At 33.0% G+C, this 12,089-nt stretch overlaps 1 pseudogene; it reads right to left on the reverse strand.

Moving 5' to 3' along the window:
• Positions 1–616: 616 nt before the first annotated feature.
• On the reverse strand, positions 617–5,655 carry LOC120076174 (exopolygalacturonase-like; annotated as a pseudogene).
• Positions 5,656–12,089: the final 6,434 nt, after the last annotated feature.

The following is a 12,089-nucleotide window of genomic DNA, read 5'->3' on the forward strand; positions in this document are numbered from 1 at the left end:
ATTCATTAAATTAAGGTCATTGTACTATAGATCAAGTGCTGTAGTCTTACGCACGGTTACATGCATATTGATCCACAAGAATTCTTTTATCTCTACTATAACAATTTATGCCATAACTATCTTTGATTCTCTTTAATTATTGAATAGTAATTTTATGATCCATCACAAATCAAATTTCTCTTGGGCCACATATGATTTTAAAGATACTTTAACTTACCTTACTAAATAAAGAACTATTAATAAAGCAATGCATTTTTTAATAAATAGAAAAACTGAAAGTATATACATTAAGATAGATAAAAGTACAATGGATAGTACACAAGATGTAGCATCATGCATTCACGTAATATAAAAAAAATGTTCATAAAGAAGACATTTGTGGATTAATCAATTAATCAAAATAATATATTATTTAGTCCTAAGGATACATTTCTTTGTTTTTTTAAAACAACAAAGAAAAAATATTTGGTCACCACAAATTAATTCTATTAGAATTTGGGTACTAAAGTTTTATGCAATTACAAAAGTAATTTGTGTCGTCTAAACTGGTTGATTTGGAATATCACAAAGTAATTATAATTTTTTTCCATCAAATAGTCATCTCTTAAAAAATAGCTTAAGCTAATGGAGATGCATTAAGAGAAAGAGAACAAGTCGAAGGATTTTGTTTCCCAGAAATGGTGGACTTCACATTTCAACATTGAGATGTACTTGGGCCTTCCCTTCTGCTATATGTGAGGTCCAGCTAGCTCTACATCTTCACATGGAAACTCAGAACTACAAACAAGTTTCACTACGAGTGTATTATCTGAAGTACCTCTAACATTCTTGAAACTGACCTTACTAATCTTGACTTTTGATGGACTCTGAAAGGCAAGAACATAGGACATGATTTTGTCACTTAATTTAAGTATTAAAAATTAAATTAAAAAGAAGTTATAACTTTCGTACCTGTTTATTACATAGGTTGTGTGGACAGTATTCCTAATCTATGATAATTGGATTGCTGATATTGACCATAATTATATCTTCATAGTGCATATTAGAAGTGGTTCCAGCAGCAGGAGAAGCTGGCCATGTTTAATTCTAACGGCACTCGATGTATTCATCAATGTACAATTCTTAACTATGATACCCTCTACAGGTTCTTCAGCACTGTATCTTCTTAGGCTTCTTACACTTATACCATGTCCAGACCCACATGTCACATTAGTAATTGTTACTTGCTTACTTCCATCCCCAAGTGAGATACAATCATCTCCAATACCAATATCTGTATTAAGGACATTAATCCCAACAGATCGACCAATGTGAATTCCATCAATATTAATACTATTTCCTGGTGCACTTATGGTGAAATGTTGGATGGTGAGGTTCTTACAATCCAATGTATTGACATGAAAGCTCTTGCTATCTTTAGATGTTATATCAGTCGAATTTGTGATAAAGCTTAACTTCAAACTCTGCATTTTTTAAATAGAATAAATTATTATTCTTATGTATATTTACTTAAAAAAGAGTAAATGTAAATGTTAGTTTGACAGTTAAAAGTGTAACAATAAATAATATATGGGCCAACAGTACTAAACATTTTTGTCTGATTAAATTGTGCTTACCATGGGAATTCGATCACACTTTGGGTTTTATGGCAATCATTTTTCTCCAACGCCACTTTTCCTTGCCCATCTAAATCACCGCCACCTATTAACGTTAAGTAATTGATATATCTGAAACTAATCCATCCGTCTCCTGTTAGATCCAGTGGCACCTGCAATGTTCCTTGAAGTTGAATTTCGATGGGGCTTTTGCAAGGGCCCACCAACTGAACTGCACTAACTTAGTAAGTTTTTTTTGAAGTAATTACTTTATTCTGGTTTGTTGATGCACAAGCTTCCTTTCATGCATTTGTTAGTGCTTATTTAATTTTTAAATTATATTAATAAATATGATTGATGCCACTATATGTTTTTTTTCTCAATCAATGATAATAAAAAATCATAATTTACCTGAGATATTTCAGCATTAGGTGCAGTACCATACATTATCACATCTAAAACATCATCACTAGATTGAGATTACCCTCTAGAAAAAGAAAACAATATGAATGATAGAGCCACAAAGTTCAATGTTGTACGCATCTTGTTCTTCTTCTCAATGTTTATATTTTTTCTTTTCTACCCGATTTCTTATATAGTTTTGTTTTGGAAGAAAATGTTTGTATATGTTTCAATTACAATTCAAAGTATTTATATTGAAATATAGAAATCCAACACCACTCAATTTCTCCTATAATTAGTTTTCTCCTTTGCTCCAAATAAGCATAACTAAGTATACTACTTGTCAAACATGTCGTACCTTTCGCTCTACCTGATCAAAGGTTATTCCACAAATGTCTATCTTGGATAAAATAGTTTTGTGGGTGAAAAACTAAACAAAAACAAGTGACCCATTGTAAACATGAATAATTTTAGAAAAAAATTCTTTAAAAAACTAAATATAATAATGGAGTTGTAATTATTTATTATTTAATTAAATTTTTAGAACTAGTGAGAAGAAATTTATTAAAATTAAAAGAGAAAGTTCAAAATTTAAAATTATATAAAAATATCTTAAAAGATAATTTTATTTTATACATATGATCTCTATTTTAATCAATGTTGTTAAGTCCATTTGTTATTGTCGACGACTCTTAGTTATGTAGTAGTTTTTACTAGACATTTTTATTGTTTTTCTAGTACCCTTGAAATTCCTTGATTGTCATTTTTTTTTAATTTCTTGATTGTGACAAAAGTATCTTCTTATCATTATTGTGTGTTGCTTTTTGGCCATTAATCTCAAATTAATTAATTGAGATTGATTAATTATTTAATATTTTGATGACAACAAATTTGAATAACTTTATTAACAAATAGAGTGCTTTAAAGTGTTCATTGGGTGTAGCTTGAAATAACGATTCCAATACAATTTGAATCACTCAAATTGGAGCTCAAATGAAGAAAATATAACTGAAACAAGCTTAACGAAAAAATCTCAACCTGATAATGTGGTAGATTTTTTCCCATCAAATTGGTCAAATTAAAAGGTGCCACTTGGGGAAATTGAGAAGCGACACATGGTGGACTTTTGAATTTTTGTTGAATTTTAAAAGAAAATGACTGTTAAGAAGATATATTATTATATTATTTTATATTTGTGTTTAGTGGCTAGTTGGGTAAAAAAAGAAAAGAATAAAAAAATTATCATATTTCACTTTCTATTAGTTGTCTACATTTTAACATCAATTTTCATTTTTTCCATTCCTCCAAAAACAAAATACAGAACCTCCACACACATGCACTGAGTTACTTATGAAAAAGCCGTCTACTCATTTCATTGTTAAAAGTGGTGTTAGACTTAAGAAACATGTAACAGAAGAAAATAGGATCATTAAGCATTCCAATTCATTAATTTTTGCTTTAAATTCATTACTAACCTTTGAAGATCCTCTTGAATCTCGAATTCCAACTGTTATTCTCCCTTCCTTTGGATGTGAACCACCACAAGGTCTTCTCTACTATTCTCTTAGTGTCTTAGATTGAGTTGTGGGACTCAAAACAAGTGTGAATTGAGAGAAAAATGGAGAGTAGATTTTTGGTTTTTCACTTGGAAGAACACTTCTCCCAACTTCAAATCTCAGCCAAATTTCTGAGTTTGCATGGCCTACTTCCAATCAGAAATGAAGTGTATATTGCATGACATTCATGCGAAGAGAAACCATGTATGGATTGCATCTCCTAGTTTGAAAATTTGAGCTGAAGAATGGTGGAATTATGAGTGCTTGGAATGTTAGTGGAAAAATCCAACTCTTTGGAGTTTTCCAATTTCAATTTTTCTTTTCAATTTATATTTTCAAAATATAAATTCTTTTCAGTTTTAATTCTAATGATTAAAATTGAAATTTTATTAATTTTACAAAAACCAATTCAAAATTAATTTTTTCTATATAATTAATAATTAATAATTAATTAAATAATTTAATTAATTCAATTAATTTAATATCATATATTAAACTAATTTAACATCTATTCTACCTTCATGAATCCCTATTCATGAATTTAATATTTAAATCATATTTAAATATTAATTGATTCTCTAATTTCGTTTTAATTCCAAAATCAAACGTGTAATTATATCACATATAATTACTAATTCCCTTAATTCTAATTTGAACATTTCAAATCAAATTATCACGCTACTCTAAGGCTAATCTATTTGTGAGCTAGTAGGGGAACCTAGTGGACCTAGAGATCATGGGTTCCAACGATCCAAGATTAATCAGCTAAACTCTTTATTCCGAATTAACCCTCATTCGTTAACTACTGGGTTACTCCACTAATGCCCAGAGTTGCACTCCCCTCACTGTAGATATATTGTGTTCACTTGATATAACCATGATTAGTAAGTTAACCTTTCACAGGTTGTTCTTAATAACGTTTGGGTAAAATGGTTGTTTTACTCCCGAGATTACCTCTTGTTCCTTAACTCCCACTGATCCTCTAATGAACAATTGGTTTATGATTCGATCATCAAATCGAGCCCCTCCCGGGCCAATGAGTGGGTGGGGTCCCTTGTTCAAGACCCAGAGTCAGCACTTAAGGGAACAACCTCTCTAATATCCCTGAAAGCGGGTAGAAGTGAATTCCATCTTGCACCCTATGTCCCCAGCTATCTACCCGATCTTACCCATTAAATGAAAGGCTTATTGAGTCGGCGCTATTGAGCCAACCCTCACCTATGTAAATCTAAGGATAATCTCGAATAAACAGGAGTTCATAGTTAGCTCAAGATTCAGGTTAAGTTACCTAGGACATCGCTATAAAATAATCAGTCTTAAATAGTAAACAGTGTTATAAAGTAGGAGTGACTTATTTCATGGTCCGATCTTGCGTAAACTCTTTACACAGGACACCCTCACTCCTCATATCATTACATGTACGGATCAGGATCACTTCGTCTGTAGCACTTTACAACTCTTTGTACAACTACAGAGTGGACCGCATCCTATAGTGTTACTAGAATAAGGCACCCAACCTTATTCATATACTATAGACCATTTTGACTATTTACTCGAACCTGATCAACTTTTATGTCTCCACATAAAGTTCAAGTACTCATGTAATAGTCATGGATCTTTTTATTGGATTTATTTCTAAAACGAAATAAGCAATTCATATATTCAATAACAACTTATTGAATTTTCAGAAATAAGTTTATTGTTTACAAAGCATGAGTTTTAGGACATAAAACCCAGTTCTCAATTTTCTTTGAGTTTTCTGGCCAAATATATTACTTTCAACAACCTTAAGTCAAAAATTTCTTTCTATTCTCCCCGCTTTCACCAACCAGCATCTATAGCTCAACAAGAAAACACTTTCTCTTCCCTCTCTAGTGCCAATCGTGACCCTAATCCCACAAACCCTTCACCTTCCTAATCTAACCATGTCGGAATCGGCTTTCGATTTCATTTGTCCACCCTCTACCTTTATCAAATCCACCATAGAACTCCCAATCAATCTGTTCATTTACAAATTTAAAGCATCGAGTTAGCCATCCATCAGCCATCTCAAATTTCATGTCGATCATTTCTCCACCGGAAATTCGCTCATCCACCTCCATTGGCCCTGCGTTGCTCGAACAGCTCACAGTGGTCTTTCTATTTGAGCCCACACTGTCATGATCATCTTCACCGCATGATAAGAAAAAATGGCAGTGCTAAAACCCAAACCCAACCATCCATTGCATCCATCGTCACAGGACCGCGTGAGTGTTGGGCTTTATGTCCTAAAACTCGTAGTTTACAAAAAGATAAACATATTCTATAGTCAATAAACTTATTGTTGATTCTATAAATTTCATAGTAAAAGTCTAAATCCAATAAACTAAGATCCATGGCTATTATATGAATACTTGAACTTTATGTAGAGACATAGAGATGGATCAAGTTCGAGTAAATAGCCAAAACGGTCTATAGTACATGATTAAGTTTGGGTACCTTATTCTGGTAATACTATTGGATACGGCCTACTCTGTAGTTGTTACAAGTTGTTGTAAAGATACTATAAATGAAATGATCCAGATTCATTCATGTACTGACATGAGGAGTGAGGGTGTCATATACAATGAGTTTGCATAAGACTGGGTTAAGAAATAAGTCACTCTTACTTTATAACATTGTTTAGTGTATAAGACTGACTATTTCACTTAGATGACCTAGGTAACTCGATCTTAATCCTGAGCTAACTATGAATACCTGTTTATTTAGAATTATCCTTAGATTTGCATAGGTGAGAGTTGGCTCAATAAGTTTTCCATTTCAGGGGTAAGACTGGGTAGATAGTTGGGGACATAGGGTGCAAGATAGAATTCACGCCCTACCCGATTTAGGGATAGGAGAAAGGTTGTTCTTTTAAGTACTGAATCCAGGTCTTGAACAAGGGACCCCAGCCTCTCACTAGGCTGAGAGGAATCTAGTTTAGTGACTGGATCATAAACCAATTGTTCATTAGAGAATCAGTAGGAACCTAAGAAACAAGATGTAATCTCAAGGGTAAAACAGACGTTTGACCCAGTCATTATTACGAACAACCTGTGAAGGGTTAACTTATGGTTATATCGAGTGGACAGAATATATCTACAGTGAGGGGAGTGCAGCTATGGGCTTTAGTGGAGTGACCCATTAGTTAACGAATAAGGATTAATTCGATTTAAAGAGTTGAGCCAATTAATCTTGGATCGTCAAAGCCTATGATCTGTAGGTCCACAAAGTCCCCCTACTAGCTTTAGAGTAACGTGATAAGTTAATTTGAAACGTTCAAATTTGAATTAAAGGAATGAGTAATTATATGAGATATAATTACATGTTTAATTTTAGAATTAAACAGAATTGGAGAATTTAATTGATATTTAAATATTAAATTCATGAAGGTGGAATTTTTGTAAAATTAATTTAATATTTGATATTAAATTAATTAAATTGTTTAATTAATTATTTATTATTAATTTTGTTATAAAATTAATTTATGAATTTAATTTTACAAAATTAATAAATGTTTTTCAGTTTTGAAAAAAATTGATTTTAGAAATCATTTTAGAAATCAAAATTGGGAAAACACAAGAAAAGAAAAAAGTTGGATTTATCCACTAACACCTTCAATTTGCTCACAATAATCCAACTGGCTCTTGCTTCAATACTTCAAGCATGAGTTGCATCTCATGTAGCTTTCTTCTTTGCATGAATGTCTTGCAATAAATAGAGAAGATGGAAGTGGAATTGAGGCATGCATCAGTTGAATTTTTATTGAAAATTTAAGTTGAAGAAAGTGTTCTTCAAGTGGATGCAGCATTGAGTTCTTCACCAAATTCCCTTCATTCAAGCTTATTTTGAGTCCCACAACTCAATCTAAAGCTCCAAAGAATAGTAGGGAAGATCTTGAGGTAGTTCACAAGAATATTTGGAGAAGACTTGCAGCTAAATTTGAGATTAAAGAAGTTCTACAAAGTCGCCTCCGCCGAAAGATGCTTAGCCAGAAGCGACGAAGGCCTTACGATTCAGTTCTTGGAGTGATAAGGACATCTAGGGTCCATTTATTCACCTAGTCATTGATCCAGTTTGATAACTCCTTTGAGTGCTAGTTCCGAGCCATCTAAAGTGGGAGTTTCCCTTGTATTTTGATCTGTTGAAAAGTAAAGCAGTCATCAAGCCAGAGCTAGTTTAACAGCTACCGATTCGCACCCGCCGGTCAAAGAATTCCCTTTCGAGAACACCGAGACGGCAGCCTGCCTTTTTTTTATAAGAGTAGGGGACCTAGAAAGCATTTTTTCCGCAAATCATCTCGAGGGTATGACTTGAACCCTCTTATTATTGTATGGGCATGCTTTATTTACAACCAAAATTAATAAATTAGAATGCTTATTGAACCTTGTTGCTTCCACTGCATGCTAATATACTTCTTCAGCGAGGATAAGGTCCATCTCAATAGTTCTGAGTTGGAAAACACGATACAGCCATTGCCACCTAGCTGCTAGTGATCTTATCGGCACAAGTGATGCGGCAAGACGAGACAAGGGGAATTTTTTTGGAGATATACTGAAAAGCATTGAGATAAAGGAAAAGTTGGATAAAGAGGGAAAGATGAACTAGCCAAGGAGGGAAGTGGCTGAGAAGAATGTTGTGAGGAGTAAGGAAGAAGTTTCGGCACATATATCTTGTAATTTGTAAAAACAAATTATATATTTAATAAAATAAGAGGTATTTTATTAATGTTTAGACTGCATTATTTCAATCTGATAAACTAAGATCCAAGGTTATTTTATGAAACTTAAAACATGTATGTGGTTGACATACAGGTGGATCATGTTTAAGCAATAACCTAAATGGCCTATAATAGATGGATAAGGCTGGGTACCTTATCCTGGTGACACTATGAATACAGCCCACTTTGTAGTTGTTACAACAATTGTAAAGCACTATAAATGATCTGATCATGATCATTCATGTGGAGATATGTGAGCAGGGGTAGTTTATACAAAGAGTTTGTATAAGACCGGACTACGAAATGAATAGTCTCTCTATATAACACCGTTACTAGAAGAGACTTACATTTCACAAGGGTGACCATAAGTGATTTGACCTTAATCCTGAGTAAGTTGTAAACTCTTGTTTATAAGGGAAATCCTTTGATTTGTATGGGCGAGAGTGGCTATGTTAGCTGACTCAACAAGCCTAGCATTTTGGAGATTTGTTTGTGTAGAAAGCTGGGAACACAATTACACAAGATGGAATTCACTCCTTTCAGACCTTAGGGAAAGTAGATAACTTGTTCCCTTAATAGTTGATTCTGGGTCTTGAAAAATGAGGTCTCAACCTCTCACTAGCCCCAAAGGTGTTGGTTTATAGTTCAATTATAAGCTATTTATTCATTAGAGGAATCAGTGGTACTTAAGGAGTTAGATGTAACTATAGGGGTAAACGATAATTTGACCCATCTGTAGTTATGAGCGATTTGTGAAGGGTCAACTCACTATTGATTGGTTATATCTATGGACACATAAATATATGTGTAGTGCAAAGAGTGCAGCTATCGGCCTTTAGTGGAGTGACCGGTAGTTAATGAATATTGATTAATTTAATTAAAGAGTTTAATTTATTAATCTTATATCATAGGAGCTTCTAATCTATGATGGAATGGAGAAGTATGCAATGAACCAATCAGAATCAATAAGCACTCTAATTATATTTAATTTGAGTTCTAAAAGCATGTAAAACCAAATTTTCAGAAGAGGGTTTCAAGAACATCATACCTTTGTTGAATTCCTCCATTGCCAAGCAGCTCCTCACAAATTATGAGCTTTAAATCCTCAGTGAACCATCAAGAGATCTTCTCTACTATTCTTAGCCTTGAATTTGAGTGGTGGAACTCAAGATTGAAGTAAATTGAAGGAACGTGGTGTGAGTTTGACTGAGGGAAAGACTTTCTGCAGAGAACAATTTTCCAGCCACTTCTCTCCCTCAAATCTGATAGAAATAAATAGTATTCTTCCATCCTTTTATGCAAGCACTAAGAGGACAATCCAATTGACACTTCAATTGGATCAATTTAATGAGCTAGATGGAGGAAATGTGTAAAAACACATCAATTTCCAAAAATTTTGGAAATTTCCATTTCCTCATTATTTTTCAATTTTTATTATTAATTTAATTAATTTAAAATTAATTAAATACAAAAATAAAAATTCCAATTTCAGAAATTGAATAAGAATTGATAATTAATTTTAGGAAAATTATTTCAAATGGTAAAACTGTTGAAAATATTTACAAGATATAGCAAAATTTTAGAACTGTCAATGATAGACACTGATAGACACTCTTCTATCAGTGTCTATTAATATAATTGGTAGAAGTCTATCAATGTCTATCAGTGTATATCATTGATAGTTCTAAAATTTTGCTATATTTTGTAAATATTTTAGTTTATTTTTCTATATTTAAAAACAACCCTTGATTTTAACTAATTAAATAAATTTAATATCAAATATTAAATTAATCACACATCTAATTTTAACATGAATCCTATTCATGTAATTAATTATAAACTCTCCAACTTCATTTAATTTTGATAAATTAAACGTTTAATTATATCAAATATAACTATACAAACTCTAATTTGAAATTGAACAATTCAAATTCAAACCCTAATTTACAATTTGAATATTTCAAATTGAAACTCTAAATTCAATTTGACCACTTCAAATTGAAATCATTTCAAATTCATTCAATTTATTAATTCAATATGATCATGTTTTACAAGCCAGTAAAGAGACCTTGTGGACCTATAGATCACGAGCTCCAATGATTTGAGATTAATTGGCTAAAACTCTTTAGACCAAATTAATCAATAGTCATTAACTATCGAGTCACACCACTATAGCTCGATGGTTGCACTCTCCTCACTATAGATATATTTGGGTCCACTTGATTTAACTATAATTAGTAAGTCGATCCTTCACAGGTTGTTCATAATAACGACTGGGTCAAATATTGTTTTACCCTCGAAATTACTTCTTGCTCCTTAAGTTCTACTGATCCTCTAATTAACAATTGGTTTGTGATCTAATCATCCCTCTCGGGCCAATGAGAGGGTGTGGCCCTTTCTTTAAGACATGGATTCAACACTTAAAAGAGCAACCTTCCTTCTATCACTAAATCGGGTAGGCGTGAATTCCATCTTGCACCCTATGTCACCTATGGTCATCCTAGTGAAATGTAAGTCTCTATTATTTATGGTGTTATATAAAAAGACTAATCATTTCATGGTCTAGTCTTATACAAACTCTATATATGGGATACCGCCGCTCACATGTCTCTACATGAATGATCAGGATCAGATCATTTGTAGCACTTTACAACACTTGTAACACCTACAAAGTAGGTCGTATCTGTAGAGTCATTAAGATAAGGTACCCACCTTATCCATCCACTACAGATCATTTAGGTTATTATTTAAATCCATTGGTATGTCTCTAAATACTTATTTAAATTACATAAAATAACCTAGGATCCTAGTTTATTGGATTGAGTATATGCTTATAAAATAACACTTATTTTATTAACAACAATATGTTTATACAAAGTTTACAAACTACGAGATTACAAGGAGATTTAGGACACCAATCTCAACAATCTCCCACTTGTCCTAAAGCTTAGGGTGCCTAATGTACAATACAAATAAAGTACAAAATCACAATAAACTAGGGCATACACTATACCCCAATAACATCTCCCACTTGCCCTAGACAATATGCCGCATATCCCATAGACCCAGACTTTCTAAACGACCCTCAAACTCTTTAGCCGTGAGAGACTTTAGAAACGGATCAACAATGTTGTGCTCCAAAGCAATTTCATGACGATCACATCACCTCGATGCACAATCTCCCGAATCAAATGATATTTCCGCTCTATGTGCTTGCCTCTTTGATGACTTCTAGGTTCCTTAGAATTTGCCACAGTATCACTGTTATCACAATAAAGTGTGATGGGCAAAGACATATTTGGAACAACTTTCAAATCAGTAGGGAACTTTTTAAGCCATACAGCTTCTTTAGCAGCTACGTATTCAACTTCCATAGTGGAGTCTGCAATGCATTCTTGCTTGATGCTTCGCCATACTATTAGCTCTTTCATTCAGAGTAAATACTGACCTGATGTGGATTTTTTAGAATCCCGATCAATTTGAAAGTCAGAGTCTGTGTATCCTATAAGGATCAAATTCTTATATCCATACACGAGCATATAGTCCCTCGTTCTCCGAAGATACTTGAGGATCGTTTTGACCGTCATTCAGTGATCTAATCTTGGATTGGACTGATATCGACAAAAAATTCCTACTGCATAGCAAATTAAACTCGTGTATGGAGATAAGACCTGGATTGATATCGATTGACAATCCCTCCGAAGATACTAGACATAAGGCTGTCAACAGCTGATGCATAAGGAATTTGTCTCATTTCCTCAACCTCTCTAGGAGTCTTAGGACACTGTTCCTTAGACA

This window comes from Benincasa hispida, chromosome 4 (assembly GCF_027475165.1).
Source record: "Benincasa hispida cultivar pf3 chromosome 4, pf3_genome.v1.1, whole genome shotgun sequence".
NCBI lineage: Eukaryota > Viridiplantae > Streptophyta > Magnoliopsida > Cucurbitales > Cucurbitaceae > Benincasa > Benincasa hispida.